Here is a 25,182-nt window from a genome sequence, read left to right as displayed (position 1 = left end):
CGTCCGTCCGTCCGTCCGTCAGTCCGTCCGTCCGTCCGTCTGTCCGTCCGAGGCCAACCTGGATCGCGCAAATACCACGAGACGAACACGTCACAAAAGGGGGGCAGCGGCACCAGACAGCTCTTTCTTACATTCCGCCCGAGCGCGTATCTCGTGATGAACGTGTTACAACGAGCGCAGTAAATACTGTAAGTTTCTGGCCTACATTCCTTGTTTCTGTGTGATTCGCTCTTTATCAAGTCAATTCTGCAACACTGGGACTGACAACGTGACCTCCGACATGAAAGAAAATTCATTCAAGCAAGTATAGCTTCGCCACATTTATATGGCCGTCCTTGGCATGGAGAGAGAAATAATTACTGAAAGGGATACGGCGATTGTAGATTCCTCCAATGTAGCCACTACTGCAAAACATTAGTGCTACTGGATGAATGAAACGAGTTGAAAGGAAATCCCTACTAGAGGAAAGAAAACAAGAAGTTTAAACGCGCTATTCCACATTTGCATTGCACGTAACATCTGCGTGCGATTTATTCTGTGCATAGCAAACAAATGAATGGGAACACTAAAAACATTCTGCCCGCTTTATGGAAGCAGATGTGTGTAGTCTGTGAGTCTTTAACGATTCGCGCAGACAATACTTTAGGCAGTCAGGAAGTTGTACAAACGTTTGTTGCGCACAGGAAGTCCTACAGAACATGAGGGGCCTCGTCCTGTACGTGGGTGCTGTACCGCGGGCCCGACAAGTGCACCTGACTAACATGGAATTTAGTGGAGGATAGTAAAAATAAACATAAATAAAAGTTAACCCTTTCCAGTCCGTAAGTATAACGGCCTTGCGAAGCGAATCCAAAACAAAATGAAACATGGCGGTTTCACTAAAACTCTAGGAATCAAACCAAAAAAGAAAACCACCTTTCCTCTTTCACTCCCTCCTTTATCCCTTCCCTTACGGCGCGGTTCAGGTGTCCACCGATAGGGGAGACAGATACTGCGTCATTTCCGTTCCCCAAAAACCAATTTTCATTTTCCTATCACAGAAACGCAGAAACGAACAGCCTCCCCCCTGCCCCAACACTGCCTTCCCTCCCTCCTGTGATTCTTCACCTTTTTCCTTCAACTTTCATGGCTGCTTGAGGTCTACTAGCATTCTACAGGCTATTCCTGGATATATACGGGGACTTGTTCTTATTTCTTGCGGCAAGTCCGCTGCTTTCGATCACTTAGCGTGCATTCGGTTACTTGCGCAGTTTTTATAAACAACTCTTACCTCTTCCCATCTCCTTATGTCGTCTTATTTCCGTCCTTTATTTTTTTTCCCTCTTGCGCACCCCTCTACCCTGTCCCTTTTATTTCTCCTGGACGCCGTTCAACTGCCTTGCGAACGTATATCAGTTTCCACGGCGGGAGCTCCAAATTTTTCTTCCTTTGTTACTGTCATTATTTTATTATTGTTGTGATGAAACCGCTTGATCATCATCAGCTTCATCGAAAATGCGACACCTCGCCGTTATCCGGGTAGTAACAGCAAGAGAGTGGACAGAGCCCGTGTCATCGCATCGCAGCAGTAGGAGAAGCAGGGGCAAGCCGGCGAGTAAGTGGAGCTCCGTCGACCGTCAAGTCGCTCAAAACTGTGGGGCCTCTCGGACTCAAATTCCTGTCTAACCCTTACCTCGGTTATATCCCCCCCCCCCCCCCACCACCACCTTCGCTCAACTGACGCCCCCTCCGGAGGCGTGTAATTGACTTCACGCATGCGCGAAACTGGCGCCCCCTGCTTCGTTTCAACTTCGCCGCATCTATATGGCTACTGACCCGCATCTATATGGCTACTGCGTTTATTCTGCTCTTTTCCTGTTTGTGCACAGCCGCAAGCACACTTGACGTAAACGCACCTCCTCCAGTGCTTCTGAAGACAGGGCTTAGTTTTTAGAGCGAAAGCTCTAAGCTCATCTGTTCGCGCCACCGTGAGTTTGAATCCTAGTCGCGGCATTATGTATTTCATTCATTCATTCATTCATTCATTCATTCATTCATTCATTCAATATCAAAATCAAGGCTACAGCGATGTCCCGGCTTTTGCAGCTTTGATCGTGAAGTAATGAATGAATTAATTAAATACATAATGCCGCGACTAGGATTCAAACTCACGGTGGCGCGAACAGATCAGCTTTGCTACGCACTACGCTATCGCCGCAGCCTATCACACCTCGCGTTAAACTGCAACACATTCTCGCGCTGTGCATTGCACGTCGTTGTCTTCATCGACTTCCATCTTCGGCGCAAAAAGATCAGATCAGCTTAACCTCGACGAACACCCGCCGCGGTGGCTCAGTGGTTAGGGCGCTGGACTACTGATCCAGAGTTCCCGGGTTCGAACCCGACCGCGGCGGCTGCGTTTTTATGGAGGAAAAACGCTAAGGCGACCGTGTGCTGTGCGATGTCAGTGCACGTTAAAGATCCCTAGGTGGTCGAAATTGTTCCGGAGCCCTCCACTACGGCACCTCTTCTTCCTTTCTTCTTTCACTCCCTCCTTTATCCCTTCTCTTACGGCGCGGTTCAGGTGTCCAACGATATATGAGGCAGATACTGCGCCATTTCCTTTCCCAAAAAAAAAACAATTATAAAACCAATTACAACCTCGACGAGCGTAACCTGAGCCTAATATCGCCGTCTGACGTGCCGACCACCCAGCAAACCAAATCCATGAGCCAATCAGGCTAAATACATACTTTCGCGCGTCTACTCGCTATAATAGAGTAAATTGCTGGGCTAGTTGGTTCATAATGCGCAATGGTGGATCCAGCGCAATGGTGTGCGCCTCCTTGTTCTTGCCTTTCGTCTGCTTCGATGGTTCCTCCATTGCGCTACTCGGTCTAACTACGTTAAAAAACCTGTATTTTTTAGTTTTGTTTTTGCTATCTTTTCCTGCTCTGGCTCCTTCTTGCGCTGTGCAAGGCGCACAAGCCGTTTGAGATGCGTCATGTGCGTTCCCGTTAAGCTTGCAGGTGACCGCACTCGATAGTTTTTTCAGTGTGTTTGTGCGCCTGTTAGAGCAGCGCCATAAATGTTTCCGCTACGCTGCGTCAATTACCTGGGTTTCAGGTTTCAGTACTGCACATGCGAGAGCGGGAAGGTATGATAGTCTGTTTGATTAATCGTTTGATTAATTCGTCCATTTGATTAAACATTTGATTGATTGACAATAAATTGAAAGCAAAAAACCACTTGAGAGTACCTGGCGACTGCTGCCTACAAAGAATTTTACACTTAAATATGCAAAGCTTCAAACCGCAGGAATCAGTGGCTCGAAATTAGCCTTCGTTCTTTGTCGGCGTACGATTGGAATGCACATGTCATCTATTACTAAAAATAAATGCTTTATAGGTTTATTTTTGTGTGTAAACTGCAGCATTTAGCAATTCAGCGACATGTAAGTAAATTCGCTGGAATCCAGCGGATATGGGGGCTAGATGTCGGAAACCCAAGCCATAGCAAATTTCCCTGAACGCTTTTACAGCCACGCGCTTGATTGGGATGCGTTCCTACAGGCGGCTAAACATTACAAGGCAATCAGCAAAGTTGCTGAGTAGACCAGCGCCAACCGGTCGCTTAACGCCTCATTATCATGTACCACTGGCAGAGAGAGCTATATAGCTAGCTCATGGCACGGCACGACAGATCAGGAGGAAAACCGGCCAATGTCCCTCATACAGCACAACAGTGTTATGAAACCAGATGGCTTCCACGAAGTTCGAATAAATATGAATTCAAAATCGTTACGTTCGCAAATGACTTATACTTCGTACGCCTTAATTACGTTGTGCAAATCCGAATTCGGAGTTTTATCGCAGCGGGAACGTACTTTGGTGAACGCACACCACTACCGCGCATGCACAGTAGCTAAGTCTGGCGTCCAAAATGTCCCAAGCTCCGCTGCGGTAAGGGCGAGAGCGCTCGAATTAAACGGAACCATCTGGAACCATCTTTTAAGTGCTTTAGGACTCCCACAGGATGGCCCCGTGCTCATCGAGCATGTCCTTGGACCCTGGAGGAACGCGGCTTCGGTTGTGTGCGGGACAAAAGCATTTTTAGTGTTTTTAAGAGACACGGGTTTGGTGGACATTCTTTGACAATTTTGTGTGTGCGTGTGTGTTTGTGAGTGCATAGGTGTGCTTGTTTTCACCATTCACCCTTTCTTTTTATCTTTTCCTTTTCGTTTCACCATCCTCTTCTCTACCCTTCTGTTCTTTCACCCTCATCGGGAGTAGCATGCCAGGCGGACAACCAGACAGACAAACATTTCCTAATCCATTAAAGTTCTTTTCCTTCCTTCCTGGACCGATAACTTTTGACAAAGACTGCACTGTACGGCGGTCGAGCCGTTTGCAACAAAGTCCCTGCGCCGATGTCCCCGTTCAACGAGGAGCAGGAAATTGCGACACCGCCCCTTGCGGTGCGGACGCAGCCACCGCCCCTTTCAGCCAATTCCTGCACCGCTCTCTGCCGGTAGGCCCGTTGACCGGGAAGAGTCTGAATTCCTCAATGCCCGCGTCGGCACGCGGCGGCGGGAGCGGCCCTCGCACAAGTGCCCGAGCTCAAAGGGGTTCGTCGGCAGCTGTGACCGGACGGTCCAGGAAGCGGGCCTGGCACGCGTCTAAGAAGGGCACTGAGGCAGAGCGCTCGGCAGCTCCTCAGAAATTATCCGCAGCCTTAAAAGGGGGTCGATAAGCGACGGAGTGGAGGGGGATTAACAAGGGCACTTGGAAAGATGATCGACGGATACAGGGCTAGCTGCTCTTGCTGTATGACGAGTGCACGGCGCCGTCCATAACAACAGAGAGTTTTAGCATAGCGTACCCGGCCGGCCAGGCATCTGCTTGCAGGCACCCCGCTAGTCCGATATAGGTACACGCTAGTACTATCCCAATCAAAAGTTCGCCGGACGCCAGCGGGCGGAGAAAAAAATTATTTCACGTAATCAAGTCGCCTTATGAATGTGACAAAGTAAGAGCGGGCATGCATGCTCTATCCGCTGGTAACAATACCGCGCGACCCAGAACTACAATGAATGAATGAATGAATGAATGAATGAATGAATGAATGAATGAATGAATGAATGAATGAATGAATGAATGAATGAATGAATGAATGAATGAATGAATTCAGAAAGGGAGGCCTTAAACCAGCGAACGGAGAGAAACTTTAGTCTGAAAACACACGTCCCGTGAACTTCTGATCGCGATATAGAACATCTGTTCTGTGCTGAAGCTGTACTGCAACCAGCAGCGACGGCAGCTGTGATCTCACTGCAGCGACATGTATGAAGGTGAACTATACCATGCGACATGCAGATGGTTTCACCGGATTCGGAAGTTTCTACGTGCGCGTCCTTTCTACATAAATATGCCTCAATAGACTATAGAGGTTTTTAGCAAACCGGATACGTATTAGCGGCGACATATACCGCTTTGGCCTTGCCTGGCATTGGCCTTGCCTGCCATTTGGCATTGGCCTTGCCTGTACCCACCCATGTCACTGCGAGTGAGCAAAAGGCATCCGGCAAACCGGTATACGTCTACGCAAGTACGTCTCCGGTATGCTAAATGAGTCTAATGGCTCACGCGGTGACCGCGGATGCGGAAAAGCCAAGCGCCTGTGAAACTAAAACAAAAGCATCGGATTTTTTTTTTTACACTGATCACCTATCAAAAATTTGTACGAATACCTCGTCGTTCGATGGAAATACCATCATAATCACGTGATCCTCGCCAATGATGTCCCAAGAAGTCACATGACTCATTGTTCACACTAGTGGGTTGTGTGTCTCGTTGTAATGTGATGCATTAAACTCGTTACTCGTGATCATAACCGCGTTACAGAACGTGGGTTGCTTGACAGCTGACAGTATACCCGACCAGCTCCGTACTACGAACTGAACATGAACTGTCATTTCCTTCTTCCATTCCTTCCGATTATTTTTCGCCCTTTCTTCACCTCCCCGTTCGTGTAGGGTAGCCGACCGGGCACGGCTTGGTTACTCTACCTGCCTTTCATTTCTTCTGCCCCTCTCTCTTCATAGCTGACGTTGAAACTCGACTCACACTGTGGGACCACCCCTTCATTTTTATTTAATACGAAAGCATTACTAGTCCCATTAGGAGAGAAGCCGCCGGCGTATGTTAGTTTGTACACGCGCAGATTGCACAGAAAATCCCAGCGATGGCAAGAGAAATATGGTGACGACAGCAAGCATCCGTATAACGCTCACAGCACGCCGAGCACCGCCACTTGAGACAGTCCTATACATTTCGTTCGTTTATATACCCCCCCCCCCCTCCCCCAGCCAACCTGAATGGGCCGCCAGTTTTCCTGAGAATATTTCTGCCAAAACTGTGACGCAATTGTTTGTCCTATATGTTGCCGCCATGCGATTTCTCGTTGCATATAGGCCTTTTCACGAACCTCGGGAATACGGGTTTCCTCGGCTGTCCAAATAACGTGGGAAGCTTAATCCTCAACTCTTTGCTCTACTACGAGCACAGCCGAGTTCCCAATGAGGCGGAGCTCACGGAATTCTTTTTGAAAAGGTCTCCAGCTTACATGTGCTAGTCAAGTTGTAGTCTAGCTTGCTACAGGGATTCGAACTGACGACACATCCACCTTCAATTGTATGCCTTCCCAGACTCTTTTCCTCTTCTCTTAAAGCGCGGTTTACGTGTCCACCGAAATGTGAGACATTTACTACGCCATTTCCTTCCCGCAAAAAAAAAAAATCGTATGACCTGCCGACCCGCCGCGGTGGCTCTGTGGTTAGGGCGCTCGACTACTGATCCGGAGTTCCCGGGTTCGAACCCGACCGCGGCGGCTGCGTTTTTATGGAGGAAAAACGCTAAGGCGTCGGTGTGCTGTGCGATGTCAGTGCACGTGAAATATCCCCAGGTGGTCGAAATTATTCCGGAGCACTACACTACGGCACCTCTTCTTCCTTTCCTCTTTCACTCCCTCCCTTATCCCTTCCCTTACGGCGCGGTTCAGGTGTCCAACTATATATGAGACAGATACTGCGCCATTTCCTTTCCCCAAAAAACCAATTATTATTATGACCCGCCGCGGTGGCTCAGTGATAGGGCGCTCGGCTACTTATCCGGAGTTTCCGGGTTCGAACCCGACCGCGGCGGCTGCGTTCGATGGAGGCAAAACGCTAAGGCGTCGGTGTGCTGGGCGATGTCAGTGCACGTTAAATATCCCCAGGTGGTCGAAATTATTCCGTAGCCCTCCACTACGGCACCTCTCTTTTCCTTTCTTCCTTCACTCCCTCCTTTATTCCTTCCCTTACGGCGCGGTTCAGGTGTCCGCCGATATATGAGACAGATACTGTGCGCCATTTCCTTTCCTCAAAAACCAATTATTATTATAAAGGTGTGATGCAACCGTTTGTCGTACAGCGTTTCGGGTGGTGTCACACGCGCGCGTGTGCGTTTGGGTGGGTGTCAATGCACCCAGGGACAGTAATATGTTTTCGCATTCCTACGTAAGCATTCTTAAACTTTTTTGTCGATTTTTTGTTGTTGTTTTTGAGGGGCGAATGCACATTACGCCTAAGAACTCACAGCTAAGCTTGCTCGCGAACGGCTGATGTCGACCACGGGGCTCGGAGAAAAAGACATGGGCGAACAGAAACGTCGAGGGTCCGAAGTTGGTGCGTTGTTGTGGAGTGTCGAGAAAAACACGCGCCCTTAAGATACGAGGCGCTTCTCCGAGATCTGGATATCGAATGGGGCCTTCTGCGCTTTTTTGCGAACACAATGCATCTTATCGGCCTGGAATCACATCTTTCGTGCTTGCCCACTAGAGGATGCCAAGGACTGACTCTTCACAGCTCCTCCGTGAAGAGCGTGCATTGATAAAAAAAAGATGAACCATGACGTCAAGAAGACCCGAATGAAGTGAACAGTGACAACTTTTAGCTGAACAGTGACTATGACAATGGCGCTTAGTTGACTTGCTAGTTTATTGATTAAGCGGGTGGTCTGTGCACAGCCAACGGTGCACTAGCGCCGCGTCTCTGCTACGCTGATGTGATTGAAAAGGGCAGGGAACTGCCCACACACACACACACACACAGGCGCGCGCGCGCGTGTGTGTGTGTGTGTGTGTGTGTGTGCGTGTGCGTGCGTGTGCGTGTGTGTGTGTGTGTGTGTGTGTGTGTGTGTGTGTGTGTGTGTGTGTGTGTGTGTGTGTGTGTGTGTGTGTGTGTGTGTGTGTGTGTGTGTGTGTGTGTGTGTGTGTGTGTGTGTGTGTGTGTGTGTGTGTGTGTGTGTGTGTGTGTGTGTGTGTGTGTGTGTGTGTGTGTGTGTGTGTGTGTGTGTGTGTGTGTGTGTGTGTGTGTGTGTGTGTGTGTGTGTGTGTGTGTGTGTGTGTGTGTGTGTGTGTGTGTGTGTGTGTGTGTGTGTGTGTGTGTGTGTGTGTGTGTGTGTGTGTGTGTGTGTGTGTTGGCAAAACAGCACTAATAGAGGCTATCATACAACACAATTCTGGACAGAAGCATTTTTAACGGGAAAGAATTTATGAACGCAATTTTTCATATCATTTAAAATCCGATCAATACTGCCACAGACCTCCCGTCAACAGGCTTGAATTCTTTTGCTAAGAATGTTTTTGCTATCGTCAAAACCGCGCCCCCTTGGTTTTCTATTGGAGTCTTAACAGCTCGATGCGAGTGATGGAAAAACTTTAAAAGAAATATTTTGCCGCACATCGGAAGAATGATCCGTTACCTTCAATATTTCCACAACAGTACCTTACATTTTTCCAGCATTAAATGTTTTTGTGCTAGAATGTTGGACATGCAACAGCCAAGACAGGCCTGCGCAGTCCAGTGTATTTTGCGTTTTCCGCGTCCCTTCACGCCACAATGCACGCTGTTTGTTGATTAGCCAGCTGTTCTAAATGCAGCTCTACTATTCTTAAGCGTGCACATTTATTTGTGCAGGGGTTTCAAAACGAAACTGGAACACTAGAGTTTCCTGTCACAACTTTGATCCTGACGTATACGTACTTTCCAGCGGCGTTTAATAGGGAGAGATTTATCGTTCAATGTTTTAGAGAATTCTCCCAAGGTAGAGATTTATAATAAGGGAGTTATTACTCCTTAGCATCCAACCAAGTGCAGCCATATGGCTACAAGAGAAGGTGGCTCAGTGGTTATGGCGCTTGGCCGCTGACCTGGAAGACGCGGGTTCGATCCCTGCCAGGCGGCCGAATTTCGATGGAGGCGAAATTCTAGAGGCCCATGTAGTGTGCGCTGTCAGTGCACGTTAAAGAACCCCAGGTGGTCGAAATTTCTGGAGACCTTCACTGCGGCGTCCCTCATAGCCTGAGTGACTTTGGGACGTTAAACCTCATTAAAAAACAAAAAAGAAAGCTATACAAATTTCACAGTAACTTCGTAGTTGAAGAAAGATTCGTCCTGGTCCGGGGTCTAAACCCGTGGCCCACCGGCATGGAACGCTTCTGCGTGAAACCGTGCAGATCAGGTGGTATAAAACAAGGCGTATCAGAATTCGAAAGAAGACACATTCTAGGTGCTCGCCTTGCCGGTGCATGCGCAACCGTGACAGCACGTCGTTGACTGCGTCCGGAATTCCACGGTACGCCAGATGACGTCGGCACATCGAAAGGACGCACGAGAAGCTTCAAAGAGCCGCAAATTCCGTGGCAAGAGGAAGTTCTCTAAACGCGACGTCCAGCTGCTAGAAACGGGTTGTACTCTGAAAAGCGCAAGTAGCAGCTGTTCGTATCAGTGCACAACCGAACATCCGGCTTGACTCAACTGTTTAAACAAAGAAGTGCTCGTCACGGCCTCCGTACAGAATTATTCAGGTCAGCAAGCGTACCTCACCTCCACCTACACCTTCAGTGAGGCAAAAAGCATAAATATTTTATTTATTTATTTATTTATTTATTTATTTATTTATTTATTTATTTATTACACTTCTTGCAGTGCCGTGAAGGCACAACTATAGGACGGATACGTAACATACACAAGTCGAACATACGGCATGGGCTATCCATTGGCTGAAGATACACTCTGGAGGACACTTTATGAACACTGTTATGCAGTTAGTCTGTATTCCCTGTATTCTTAGCCTGTGAGAAGAAACGCGTTCGGGGAAGCCCTCGAAAATTTACGAGCCCCGAAGTTAGTCGGTGATAGACTGAGCCGTTAAATTTTTATATTCTCTATACGCCCACTCTATAGGATGACAGTGCACCTATGCACGAAGCAAGAATGGTGGCAGAATAGTTGAATGGGGGGGGGGGGGGTACCTGAATTCGAACAGCTTTTGTCGCCTGCGCACTCACCTGAGTTAATCGGGGAACCTTGGATCAGCGACCGAGGAATCATTTTCCTCCACCTGACAAGTTTCGGAAGAACAGAGGGCACAAATCTCGTTAGGAACGTTTCGTCACTTCCGTTTCACCTTCGCAAAGCGAACTGATGTTCTAATAGCCGCCAGAGGAGGTCCAACACGGTATTATAACAAATAAATGTGCCCTGAATCCATGTGTTCGATATTCAGAGTCTAGCCCATATATATAGCACAACAGTTAGGCCAGATATCACGATATTTTCCGCCTATTCTATTCTGTCATTATTCTATTCTGTCTGTTGATTTCTTTCCGTATATTTGTAAATATTGTTGCGGGAAAGAATATATTTATAGCTATGTACACCAGCGAAGGAACAGCTACGAGCGGCACTCGGAACACAGTCTTCTTCTTCTTCACCCCAAGTCAGAACGTCGTTGTCGTCTTCGTCTTCGTCCACCCGTTCACTCGCTCAGTCTCGTCGTCGTCTTCCCGCTTCAATATCTTTCGTATCGCTCAATTTATTTTTATTTTTCTCGATCATCCCTTATATTCCACCCTTATGCTCTATGGTCGATTCTTCTTTACTATTGTCCAAATTTTTCATCACTTATCTTACCAGCATACCATCAGTATCATCAGTGTCAGTATCGCTTCATGAATAACCTAAGCCATTCAGTCGTTCATTGATTCATTCAGCCTGCTTTCCCATTTTCATGTTCTTTTTTAACCAGCTTTCTTTTCGGAACACCTCCTGGCGGCGTCATCGGGATTGTCAGGGCACGGCCTCTTCATAATAATAATAATAATAATTGGTTTTTGGGGAAAGGAAATGGCGCAGTATCTGTCTCATATATCGTTGGACACCTGAACCGCGCCGTAAGGGAAGGGATAAGGAAGGGAGTGAAAGAAGCCAAACTCCTTCCTCGGTTGTAAACAAACGCTTTGTGGGGAGGCCCTCTGGCCTGGCTGACCAAACCCTCGGACATACAGCCTGTATTGACGTGCCCACTTTTATTTTTTTTTTACGATTGGATTTCCTTCCAGATTTACCTCTTTGAGCCGCCTTTCAGTTTCAATTCTCTCTTTGTTTCATTGGCTTAAGCCTGTTATAACTTGTAACTCTGCTAGATGTAGGCTTTACTTCCACTTTTATATTTGCTGCTACTTTTTATTACTCGGAAGACCAAACACACGAGGTGAAATGCTTGGAAAAATGAGTCCTTAACTCGGGGTCATGCAGATCAAAAACACATTAACCATGGCGTTGCTTGGCCAAGCTGCCCTTGGGCTATTAAAACTGAATTAATAGTAATCTAACCACTAGAGGGCTGTGACCATTACAATCCCCATTCCTATTCTTGGTCCCCTGGGACCACTCGTGCCTCTACTGCGGCAACAGCGAACCTCCACGATACTGCGTAATAGCCTATTAATTCTTTCCATTATTTTTTTTTCCCAGGAGCCATTCCCGATGGTGGCTGCCTCTTTAAACGCCGCTTATCTGCGCATACACTACAGTGAAGTGCATGTATAAGGAGCGTACGTGTTTTATCAATTTGACAGCGCCCGCTGAGAGAGAGAGAGTACCGAGATCTAATTGCGGGATGTCTGAAATGTCGGTGGTGCCTGACGGGGAGATATACGCGGTTTGAAGTTTTACGTAACCACGACTGGGACGCCGCTACTGTCGGTATTGATATCAGTCACCACTGGAGCGACCGCCAGTATCTATCTAGGCTGCCGTAATTACGTTACGCTAACGAGTCACCGGTTTCCGTGAGCGCGAAAATAGAAGTCGCAAAAGTATCCCGAAAGCGTGACCCGACACCTCGGCGTTAGTGGACACCTTTAGCATGCAGTGTACCATGCTTCCGTTACACTTAGCGGAGTACAGGGAACCCGGGCGTCGCCAGTGCACATGCGCAGATCACGCGCCAGATGGCGCCAGGTACCCGGCAGCTGTAGGCAGCTGCGAGCGCGCCTGCCCTATCGGGACCAATCAGAGCGTGCGCACAGGCGTTGGGCGGGCTCCCAGTATACCTGTAACGGTAATGGTAACACTGTTCATGGCATTCTAAAGGTGCCTAATGTTCGCCGCTCTGGGACAGCTCTTCCTCGCTGTCTGCGCACCACAGCATGGCGTTCGGCGTGACATCCATCGCAGTTGAGCTGGCACATTCCATGTTATCTCTTGGAATCATGGCAGATGAGATAAGACCACCTCGACCGACCACGCTGTCACCTCCTCTATCAAAGCACGCTTCGGCATCTTGCTCGGCGTGAGCTTTCTCATCACACCATTTACGAAACTTCGCCTAAGGAAAATTAAAACTGAGACACTAAGGCGAGATTAAGAGGCAAATACTTTTTTGGGCCACCGCGGTGGCTGAGTGGTTATGGCGCTCGGCTGCTGGCCCGAAAGACGCGGGTTCGATCCCGGCCGCGGAGGATGAATTCCGATGGAGGCGAAATTCTAAAGGCCCGTGTACTGTGCGATGTCAGTGCACGTTAAAAAACCCCAGGTGGTCGAAATTCCCGGAGCCCTTCACTACGGCGTCTCTCATATCCTGAGTCGATTTGGGACGTTAAACCCCCATAAACCATAACTCAAACCAAGAGGCAAAGAAACAAGTACATCGCAATGAGTGTGCCTTGTCTCCGTCCTATTCCCATAGTCTTGAATTTCCTCTTAATGAGCCAACCAGCGCGAAAGAACGTTCTACTAAAGCATATTTCGCTTCTAAACCTGGCTATTTATTCCCTATGGCCGCTCAGCTGGAGTTAACAGACAGAGGTGACAGCTAGGAGAGGCAAATGAAAACTGTCGCCGTTCTTTGTTAATCTTAAACGTGCTGGAATGCATTGCTTGTTTTGGCGTTTACATTATCGCTTGGTTGGTCACGCGTATGAAATTTTGTTACTACACCTATTTCCCTGATTTTGTTGCCAGACGCGAGCGCTCTTATTGACCGTCGCGGAGATTTTAACTTGTAAGCAGTTTAATCTACTGGCCACAGGCGTTGCGACAGTCAGCTATGTTCAAGTTTTGGCCCAACTGGGCCACCAGATTTCACTGCGTAGATCCGACATTGCGTTTCGTGGTTCGAATGATCGAAAAGCTGTAGGGGTGAAGATGTGCGAGCCATCAAACAGCCAGTCGCTGAAGGGCGCTGGAAGACTTGGTACTCTGACGGCGTCATTTCTCGCTAATGGGATTTCAACAGTCCGGAACGCTGCACTTCCTGACCGAGTATAGCTTTGCCGGCGGGGTCAGTATGGAGTGATACCGTGCTAAGCAGTGGCCCACTGAAGGGTGATGTCGCGCGCACTGTTAATTGCGAATTGGCGCATTTCTCTAACTTCAAGACTCACTTCCTGAAGACTTCTGCGAAAGGTTCTCTGATGTGCAGCCCTCCTCTGCCTTAGCCCCGGTGTAGTTACCGCTAAGCGCATATTTGGCTCATTATGGAATTACAAGCACCGATCGGGCACCTGCAATCCCCTGGTCAGGTCCACCTACCGGTGATGAAGCCCTCATCTGCAGGAAGCAAATCACTCAGCAATATACTCTCATGTGCTTGACACCTTCCAGACGCTACCCTCCTCCACTCGAGTCTCTTCATTACTAACGCCCACATCCCATCGACAACTCTTACGGGCGTGCTTCGACACCTCCAGTCCTAATTGCCCCCCCCCCCCCCCCCCCCATGCCAAACCAAACAGGACATTGTCTCTTCCAATGCCCAATCACCCCCCATTTCCTGGCTGGGGTCAGCTCAAATGGCTTGACTGACCAACCAGCCATTGTTTGGTGACGCCAAATAAAAATGATTTCCTTTCTGAAATATCGCGTGTTTGTGAGTCCCTTCCGCTAAAGCTGACCAGAAACTTTTAAGCACCCCCTTGGTATTCTGGTACACAGCGAATCCGACAGGAGTTGCCTACCTCATACGACCGATTACAGCGCGACGAACAACCAGCCTATAATCAAGTATGTCCGGTGCTCAATCAATGCTATCACATGTAATATGATAGAAAACTTTACTAATGATGTAGTTTGAAGAAAGCGCAGCTTGAAGGCGCTTTTGGTTGCTATCTCCTCCTGTATATCGATGTATCTGGACGGCTACTGCAACATCATTAGCGCAGAGAAATTCTACGTCCGTATCGTGTAGCGCTTTTAAAATGCGATAACTGCAAATATCGAGAGTAGCCATCCCAAACACAGTTCTTGAGTGTCTTCTTCGGCCCTGCGGTCAATTACGCAGTGCGCTCTAAAGTGGCATGTCTTCTGCGATTATCTCTTTGGGACGATAAGAGGCTGTAGAGCGAGGGCTTGAGTGGTTGCTCGCCACAGAAGACACTTCCTGAATGCCCTCGGCTTCCACACCCGAACAATTCGAGCTAGTGCAAGCATCAGTTGTGTTCAAACATCTTTCATCTGCTGAAAGAAAAAGCGCGGTAACTGTTTCACTTCCTGATGGACACCTCAACCGCGCCCTGGGGAAAGCGTTGAAAGCGAGAGTGAAATCAGGGAGAGAGAAAGAAAGGCGTAGAAGTGGAAGGCTGCGGTTTAATTTTGCACAGCAGTAAAAGAAAGAAAAGGGAGATCCAAGCATTGGGTCTCAGCTGTATCCCTCGCTGCGTAATGCCTCCTGGAAGAATTATCACGAACTCTTCGAGTGGGTTTTTGATTTCAAGTAAATGGCTGAATAAGTGCTATATTCGCAAGTTTTTAAGCGCCTCTTCCAGAAGCATACGCACTCTACCATGGAGAACAACTGTTCAAAACGGGGCCCTTGCGTTATCACATTTCGTTCTCTGACAGCAGTACGCGCACAGGACTCCATGTTATGACGGGAAGGCCATTGATTGGCTTGATTGCTTGGTTTGTTCGCTGGCTGGCTGGCTTGCTGTGCTGGCTCGGCTTGGATTGGCTGGCTTGGTTGTGGATGGCGGGTTGGGTCGCTGACGTGTTAGTTTATTCACTCACAGCCAGGTACAGGGCAGAAAAATAAAACGGCATTAGTTGGTTGAAGAAGGTCAAATTGACTAGGCGAGCAAAAAAACGCATCGTCGAGGACCTTATCTCTGCTAGTACAGCTGTGTGATAGCACACCAAAGGACACACCCATGTGCACTGAACTAAGGAAGCGACTGGGAGAAACTGATGCAAATGCATAAATGCATAAATATTATCAAGAATACGCAACGGTGCCTACCTGCACTTCGAGTTATTTCCACTGCCAGAGACAAACGTCTTTTCTTCCAGTGCTGTAGTATGAGCCCGTGACGGAACTTAAAGGGGCCAAGAACCCAATTTTGGAATATAAGCAGTTTCTTGCATCTGCTTCCTCGTGTGTCACGCTACACGTACAACATCAAAATTTCAGCTCCGTTAGTGCAGCGAATAATTTTTAAATTATTTTTTTTTAGTTTCTTCGTGATCACCCTGCTGGTCAGCCAACTGTTGGAATCGCAGACGTCACAAACAAACTCCCCCGCACATCGTGTCCTCACACAGCTTCATATTTTTTCGCACTGTTCGATGCTGGCACATTGCAGACGGTGCGCGCTTTAAAGCCTCTTTGTTCAGCGAAGTTACATTCATTAACCTTCTACTTTCACCTTGCCTCAGCATTGTATGCGAGCTTAGCGACACATGAGAAGTGTGAATAATCGTGCGGCTCGTCTTAACACCGTCGTAAGGTAACTAACCATTAGTCGCGTATAATGTTATCGATCAGATATTTATATTATTCATCTTATAAGCGAAATCACTCGACTCTTGAAGAGTCAAACGATCGGGCTGCCACGTACGTGGCACATTTCGTTCTTCTCTCCACTAATACGGGCCAAAAAGATCGTAGCGGTGAGCTGCTTTCTCAACTGACAAGGGTCACGACTCACGAGACGTCGACTTGGGGATTAGAACGCCAAAATAACATCAAAGCAGCGCTAGGGTCACTTTCACCGAATGAAAGAGACTGCAAAGGCTGTCGACTGAGACAGCCCGGTCATTCCACGTTTGCGTTCTCTCTTTGAGCTGTCATACACTGTGACTGAAGAATGGAATTAACATAAGAATACTTTAGTGTCGTCCTCGCATTTGCAAGCATGGAAAGTTACCATCAGGAAATCGAGGAAGTACATGCTACAGGAAACACATGCGCGCCTTCCTGTCTCAGCGATCTAGTTGCGGATCTAGTCAGCAAAGTGCAACGTAAGAATGAGTGAATGAAAGAAAAACTTTGATTATTGTTAAGGAGGATTCTCGCGGCGTACGGAACGTAGGAGTAACTGTGCGTGCATGCACCAGAAATATGAAAGAGCGAACCAAATTTATGCACACTTGTGCATTAAGCGTCGACAAAATGTAAGTTATCATATGCGTGAGCTGAAAGACCACACAGAAAAACAGCGAAATGGATATCTCCTTGTCACTCATAATACACGGTGAGTAGTAATCGCTGATGCGCCCATACATGAATTTCTCTTTCGTGTTACGACAATGTTACGCTTTCTTAGTCATAACAGTGTGTTTTTTGTTTGGCCCAGTCGTCTAAAAATTAAATGAAAGTCCTGCCTGCGGGCACTGAGTACCGCCGTCTGTAAAAAATAAATACGATTGTACTTTTCCCAAAGGCGGGACGCAGCATGTTAACACCTATCCCCTCTTTATTTATTATTGCTGAGTATAGGAAAGCTTTTGGGAAACATACAGAAGAGTAGAATCTTTCTTTCTTTATCTCTCTCTTTCTTTCAGCCGCCGCGGTGGCTGAGTGGTTATGGCGCTCGGATGCTGGTCCGAAAGACGCGGGTTCGATCCCGGCAATGGCGGTCGAGTTTCGATGGAGGCGAAATTCTAGAGGCCCGTGTGCTGTGCGATGTCAGTACACGCTAAATAATCCCAGGTGTTCGAAATTTCCGGATCCTTTCACTACGGCGTCCCTCATTGCCTGAGTCGTTTTGGGACTTAAACCCGCTAAGCCATAAACCATCTTTCTTTATTTATTTATATATTTCTTTTTAATGTTCTTTGGCGTACTGCAGTAAATACGCAGGCACTGCTTGGACCCATAGCCAGCGGCTAATGATGACTCCAATGGAGAACGGCACATGAATTGCAAGCAGCCATTTTTCAGCGCAAGGTATTTCACAAGAAACGTGCAAAGGTTCGTTATCACTCTTAACACTAAAAGTACCAATGAACAGAAGTCAAAGAAAATATAAACTAGAAACTCGCGAATCAAACAAGAACGCGTAGAACTTAAATACCAGCTGGTATATGTAGCGTGCGTTGACACACACCGGCAGTTACTGCTCATCGAAAAAAAAATGTTACCATCGGGACTGAAAGGACTCTTTCGATTACTGACTGTGGTACGATGCTTCTAGCAACCAGATGGCAAAAAAAGCCAACATCTTCTGGTGCTGTTGGCTTTGTTCAACATGACCCGTTGATCTTGAAGATCTGCTCACACATATTCTCTTGACAGGTGAGTGACTGGAATGAAACGCAGTTATTGAAGTCCTAAGCACAGAACCCTTTGCGAAGAACATGACATTGTTTGCCTATAAACCATGAGCTTTCGCCGAGACACATGCATTCGCATTGATCTAAGCAGAGTTGCGCTACAGCACTCGCTGCACACGACAGGAAATACAGCTGTGCAACGCAGCAAACTTCGCGTTGCGTTCGAAGCTAGCCGTGTTTATATATGCTGGTAGCGTGTTGCGAAATGTATACGAGTTGTTCGAGCTCCATATATTCATATTTAAATTCAGTGTATTTCTCGTAAAACAACGTAGGAGGCTCGAACAAAAAGTGAAGCAAGTTGACTTGATTGCGTTACAGCCCCTGTTTTCATGGCACACAGTGACCACATCATCATCATCATCATAATCACCATCATCATCATCAGTCTGACTACGCCCACTGCAGGGCAAAGGCCTCTCCCATGTCTCTCCAAAGCGAAAAACGTGTTTATATAGAGAGAAAGAATAGGCAAAAAGCCTTACAAAACTCTTATTCAGAATTTTTACAATTCTATAATCAGTAGAGCAAATATAAAAAAGGGAAGGAAGAAAGGATTCTTAATCGCAACTTAAAGCGCGTATACATAGTTATGAGGTCAATCGGTTTAAGCGTAAAATAATACATCATTATTTCGACAGTGTGAATCAATTTCGTGTGCATGATACTTGGTTAAGCAGGAAAAACTTGGGAAGTGCTAGTGTGGTTTATGTCAATTCTGTTACGTTCAAGGTTGTTCAGTAGTGTTGGCAGAGAATGACGTGGAACTTGTTGGCGTTTGTATAGTGAATATGCAGCATTCTTAGCCGGGAGAAGGTTCCCAGGATATTTCCAATATGCCACCATCGTTGCGGCCTTCGCCACTGTTTCACCTGTGCTGCTGTTGCCGTTGCAGATTCCGGCGGTCGCGATGAAGGTAGATGTGAAGCAAGAACGGAGACTTTCTCAGTACGGAAATCTGCCACTTCTTTTGACGAATCCTCCCAGCAGTCATCAAAAGCCACGATGGCTTGTACGTAAGGCCGAATTTACGGGTGAAAGTGAGAACACTGTTCGTGCAGGACCCGCCGCGGTGGCTCGGTGGTTAGGGCGCTCGGCTACTGATCCGGAGTTCCCGGGTTCGAACCCGACCGCGGCGGCTGCTTTTTTATGGCGGCAAAACGCTAAGGCGCCCGTGTACTTTGCGATGTCAGTGCACGTTAAAGATCCCCAGGCAGTCGAAATTATTCCGGAGCCCTCCACTACGGCACCTCTTGCTTTCTTTCTTCTTTCACTCCCTCCTTTATCCCTCCTTTATCCAGCCCTTCATAAGTGTGTACATGTACGTGGCGGGTGGCACCGTGGAAAACCGGGACTTCAGGAGATAAGGACCGACGCCCGCTAATCGGGGGGCTGTGGGAAGACCGCAATATGGTCACGATTTTATGACCCACCCCCCACGCGTAGATACTGCACAAAAACACGCACGCACATACGTACGATATTCGCCTGCGTTGCAAGGTGCACAGCACTCGCGCCTTTCCCACGTGATGCGGAACCCCCACCGACTAACTCTACCTCAGTCGTGCATCTGGACTCGAGGACAGTACTGCACCGTTTTCAAGATAATGCATACGGAGTAACGGAACTTGCAGTGCGGGACGCGAGATTTGGTTAGCGGGCGGAGATAGGGGGAGGCCGCATTTTTTGGAGTCCCGGCAGCGAATCGCGCCGGCGGCTGTCGTCGCTTGCAGTGAAAAGAGGTTAGGCGGTCGCTCAGGCCCTGCCGCTTGTATCGGGTTAAAAGTGCGCGAAACCACCTCGACTCGAAAACACGCCCATCGCGAGCACTGCGCCTGTCGCAATCGCCACATGTTACGGGAAGGGCAGGCGTGGTCTAGTTTCAGTAGTTTGCTGCTAGATTGCGCCGTGGAGGGCGCCGACGTGTGGGCATATTGTGCGCGTGCATGCGTATGCGCGCGGTTAATGAGGCTGGAGAGGCATTTATCCGGCACAAGGCATTGCGGTGGTGACGACGATTTTTTATGACTATGGGGGCTATGATGGCGGCTACACCACTTATTCTTGTGATGCTGCGGTGACGGTTAATGGATTTTTTCCGTTAATAAAAGGCAGAGACATTATCCGTACGCAGTTTCGGTTGGCTTCTCTTTAGATACAGGTACTAAAGGGATGAGTACGATGTTTTAATTTTTATTAGCGCCAGGGTGTCCTGGCCTAAGGCCGCTTTGACTAACGCATTTTGGTCTACAAAAGATGGGCTCGAACACGCAGTTGTGCAACCGTTTCACTCTAGAAAAGACGAGCACCACTTCATGGGAAAGTAACCTAGGAGGGCGTAGTTGCAGACCAGTTGACGGTTCATTATGAAGTACAAAAACAGCAAAAATAGGGGACAGAAACGTGGGAAAACACAGGGCGGCGACAACACAGCTTGTGCCCACAGGGAAATCCAACTGTATATAAAGCGGCACAAAGGATCGAACTCTGCACCTCTCACATACGATGCGCATTCTCAAACCACAAAACCACCAGCAGTAAGCTGATAACGATATGGTATAGTAGGGCTGGTAGTGGTGGCAGTGATTACGAAAGAGATATCAATGCAGGTGGCATGATTGAACCCGCAAGCAAACAGTGAGCGTGTTCTCTGAGCGACAGCGAAGAAACTATTCTAGGCGTCGCCTTCGGCGGTCGACAGATAGTGATGGACGCATCGAAAAGCGCGTGACAAGGCATGTATATGTTCGCGCAGAGAAGTAGGCCGCAGACTGCGCTGCCTAAGCCCAGCTGTACAAGGCACAGGCACGCGCATGCACGGGACAGCTGTGAGCCGGACGAAGCGCTTTAACGAGTTCCGGAAGCCGCACGGAGACTGTGGCAATGCCGGCGCCACGGCAATTGAATGTCGAGACGGGAGTGCCATCACCCACTCACACGCAGAGATCAGTGCGCGGAGAACATGCGAGCAACGTTTTGGGGACGGATGTCGTTTTGTCACAAACACGACGCCAGGTGAACAGCATGACGACGGAGCGCTATATCATGGCTTCATTGCTCCCCGTGCCCACCCCTCACTTTTATTTTTTTTTTTTGCAACCAAGAGTTACGACAGTGACCTAGTTCCTTTCATTTGTTTCCGCTCTTGGGGAAAGAAGAGTAAAAAAGGAACGAAGAACGCTCTTAACACCACTGGCACTACAACACAGCTACATACGCTTTGTGTCGCTTAACGTCGCACTTGTTCTAAGCATGCGAGTGTATCAGCGGCTTCTTTTTAGATGGTTTCCTGTACTCTCTTCCTTAATAAACGGCAACAGCGAAGACTCATCGTAAGAACAGGGCATTGCTTTACGGTGAAGTTGCGACCAGATATGTACTGCATTTGCACACTACGAAACAGGAAGCTCATGCCTAATGCGCACACTTCTTTGTATACATGTACATCAGATACAAATCCTCACGCTTATACTTCATCTCAAATATTGTTTGGAGCACCGCGAAAGGTACAGCTCTCTCGTCCAGTCAAGGCCAAGGAAGAAAACGAATAGTTCCTCAAACATTTGATCAAAACTATGACCATTTTTTTTAAACAATTAGTGCAGTAACTGAAAAGGCAGTTTAGGGTGGTGTTTTGAAAGTACAGAGTGCGTTTCATTCGCTGGTTAAATTAGCAGAGAAGGTCGGCACGAAGAGAGCACTGCGGAGGCCTGCTGAGAAGCTGTGTGTACCGCTTTGTAAACACGGAGTCCGTCAGTCAGCCGAGTCTCCTGCGTGCAGCAGCTGGACGCTGGTGCTCTTTCCTTCCTAGGGATGGAGCCACCTGAGCATTTGCCTACTTCCTCCACGTATGCTATACTACGCTATGGTATGGTATGGTATGGTATGGTATGGTATGGTATGGTATGGTATGGTATGGTATGGTATGGTATGGTATGGTATGGTATGGTATGGTATGGTATGGCATGGCATGGCATGGTATGGTATGGTACGGTATGATATGGTACGGTATGGTATGCTATGGTATGGTAAATTAATTTTTGTTCCCTCTGTGTTCCGAAAACTTTTGTGGACGTCTGTACAAAGGGAAAATTTCCATTGTGTGTGTGTTGGGGGGGGGGGGGAGTAAATAAAGACACGGAACAAATGGAAGTTGGCCTGAATCGATAGACTGTCGCATTCGAACGATAGAGGGGAGGCTACTTTCACCTAAAATTAAAATAGAGGTTTCGAAAACGAGAAAAGGCAAAAACAATAAGTGCAAGTGCGTTCATCCCCGTCTGATTTCACGGGTTTACTACCTGCGTTGGCGCACTTATTTCGGCGAGTTCGCAGAGGCCATGCTACACTGCCATTCACTTCGAAACGGTAATCACGAACTAGACTTTTGTGCAGTCGTCACGAGGTTTATTGCAGTGTCTTGAAATTTTTAAACGCAATTTTATCGGCAACAAATGCGTCCCTCACTGCCGGGCAAATATCAGCATAACGAGGTATATCCACCGAATCAGTTTTTACTAAGAAAAATTGGCTGTATTTGTCCTGGGAGTTTCTTAAACGAGAGGAAACTTGCCGTTGGCTGCCATAAACATGGGGAAGGAAGATTGGATATTCAAGGAGAAAGCGCAAGGAAAAACGAACGTAAAAAGAAATTGGACATTGGAGCACATGCGAGCAGCCACCGCTACGTTTTTTATTCTTTTTGTTTCTTTAATTCTTGAGATGAAATAGCCGGTATGCGAACACGTTTTTCCTCTTTGGTAATGACACAGAGATATCCTCGTGTTCGTATGGCCGGGCCTTGCACTCGGCTCCGCATCTGTGGTTCCTTGTCCCTTCCCTCCTTGTATCTCGAACAGCGTCTTAGGACTAAACAGCGCAGCGAGACGGCCACAGCGCCGTTGTTCCTTTTTCAGCCCGTTTAATAAAGGGCTTTCAGGCTGCCACAGAAGGACCCGGCTGGTTGCTATAAGTCCGTGAGGGCAGGCGCAGTTCATAGCGATTATCATCGGCCCCCAGTGGCGAGCCGCGCGCTCCAATACTTACCGGCGCTCTCCATCAGACCGATGCAGGGTTTTCCTGACCTATTTATAATGCGAGACACTTTCGACAGTGTCACTGCAACCTAAAGCCTCGCGCAGTTCGGTGCCTTCGCAGCAGTCAAACGATCCGTTAGGGAAAGGGGAGCAGGGGGGGGGGGGGGGGGGGGAGGTGATTTGTCGATGGGCGCGGCTAATTTCAGCGCAAGCTATTCGGGGCTTCTCTCCGCTTCTTCTTTTGGTTTTTCCTCCTCCCAGAAAAAAAAACAAGACAAAAAGGAAAGAAAGCAACATCGATTCGGGCAGTTCCCTCTCTCACTTTGCAGTTTCTTTGATGGCGCGCGTAGCCAGCGTTCGCGTACAAGTCGTGCTCGAGTGTGCACGTGACTGGGCACCGTTGGCACCGTTGTGCAGACAGCGATCCGCAGAGGTGACCGCGTATACCTTGCTTCCTCTTTCTCACCCATGCCTGGCGGTCTTGACCTATCCTTCAATTAGCGCGCTCAAAGGGGGCGTGGCTGCGGCACTTCACGAATCGTTACCTGTACAGCATACGGCATTCATTATCTTCAGACTGTGTTTATCGAAGTTGAGGGATGGTAACCTAGAACAGTACTCTGCTGGGCTAATTGATTTTGCACTGTTACGCTTCTTGTAGCGCCAGTATCAGAAAAAAAAATGGAGGTTAACGCAGCGTTGACTTTGCAATTGATTTCTATTTTGAACGCAGACCGATAGTCCGTCTTCTGCCCGCGTCACCCCTTTCAAAGTGATGCTAAGTTGTCAGTGCTCTGTTCGTATTCATTTTTACGACACCCAGCACGTTGGTGCGTTGCAAGAACTATAACTAAAGGATAACAAACACGTCAAATTTCCCCTGCACGAATTAGGCCGAACGGCAGCTTGGGGTTGTTGGTTTTCCATCCTGATGTTAACAGCGCAGACGTAGACGGGACACGAGAAGAGAGGCACGCACAACGAGCGCTGTCACAATGAGGGCTGTGAGGGCCGGAATGTTGAGGGTGAAACATCGAAAACAGCCCGATGTACCAGAAATGTAGTTAGCCGAATGCAATTAGACGTAAGCGTTTGTCCTATTGAAAAGTGTCATCCTTCAGGGGAAAAAAATTAATAACGTAATTGTTGTGAGAAGGAAAAAGCTAGTATAAAAATGAACAGGCGGGTGACTGAACTGAACGCCAACCAGTAGAAACCACTGCTTTATAGCACAGCGCCGTAACGCCGATAAATAGTATATATAGTCAGGCATGCACCCCCAAGCATTTGTAAATAGGTCACGGGGACCTGGGTGTATTTTCAGGTCGTGACCGGAACCACTCGGCTCGCCATTCCAATATTGTTTGTAGCAGTGGTTTCAATGAAGACCACAAGTAGTTTTTAGAAATTGGCTTTTAGAGGTATGAAGGTGGCTTCTGCGGCACAATAAGACCTGCGTTGGCGGATATCGGAAAACAGGCGAATAAAGTTAGCTGTATAGATCGACGCTAACTAATTTCTGATTAACTTTTTAGGCGCCTGGTTGCAATTAGAGATTTGTAGCCGGTCATTATTAATAGCCGTATAAGTTTGAAGAGTTTTGAAAACGCGATTACCGTTGGCACTGGGGCTTGACAAAGTTGGGCTATTTCGGATAGTTACGTGCTCTGGCGGGGTTGCGTTGCCTGTATGCTTTTAATTAATATTAACAATTAATTAAAGACATGCAGGCAACGCAACCACTCCAGAGCACATGATTTTCGACAGTAAGAATTTGAGCACAATGTAACCAAAATTTGTTGGGCCACAGTGGCGAAGGTAATCGCCTTTTCGAAATTCTAATAACCGATATGGCTATTACGAACGACCGGCTACAAATCTCTAATCGCAACCAGTTGCCTAACTGCGATACTTAAGAAATTAATTATTGGAAAATAGTTAACCCGTACACTGGTTAAATTTATTCACCTGTTTTCTGATGTCCGCCGACGCTGGTATTATTCTGTCGCAGAAGCTGTCTTCAGAACTAAATAAGCCTTTCTTTTTTTTTCTAATTAGAGGTGGGCTTCCCTGAAATACCTTGTATAGCAGCTAACCTGAATTTACTGTATATATGTCTTGCGCGATTATCTTTAAGAACGTGGGCATTTAACGGCTACATAATTGTATTTTTGACCAGACAATTCAATTCTATGGTTCAGTTGAATGCAGTTGAATTCATTGGAATCGCAC

The 25,182-nt window shown here is 47.7% G+C and overlaps 1 non-coding gene across 1 annotated transcript; it reads left to right on the top strand.

The window, feature by feature from the left end:
- The first annotated feature begins 2,320 nt into the window (after nt 1-2,320).
- On the top strand, nt 2,321-2,392 carry TRNAS-ACU (transfer RNA serine (anticodon ACU)). The gene has a single exon. It is a non-coding gene; the product is annotated as a tRNA-Ser (tRNA).
- The last annotated feature ends 22,790 nt before the right edge of the window (nt 2,393-25,182 follow it).

This window comes from Amblyomma americanum, chromosome 10 (assembly GCF_052857255.1).
Source record: "Amblyomma americanum isolate KBUSLIRL-KWMA chromosome 10, ASM5285725v1, whole genome shotgun sequence".
NCBI lineage: Eukaryota > Metazoa > Arthropoda > Arachnida > Ixodida > Ixodidae > Amblyomma > Amblyomma americanum.
This window is presented reverse-complemented; position numbering and strand designations above follow the sequence as displayed.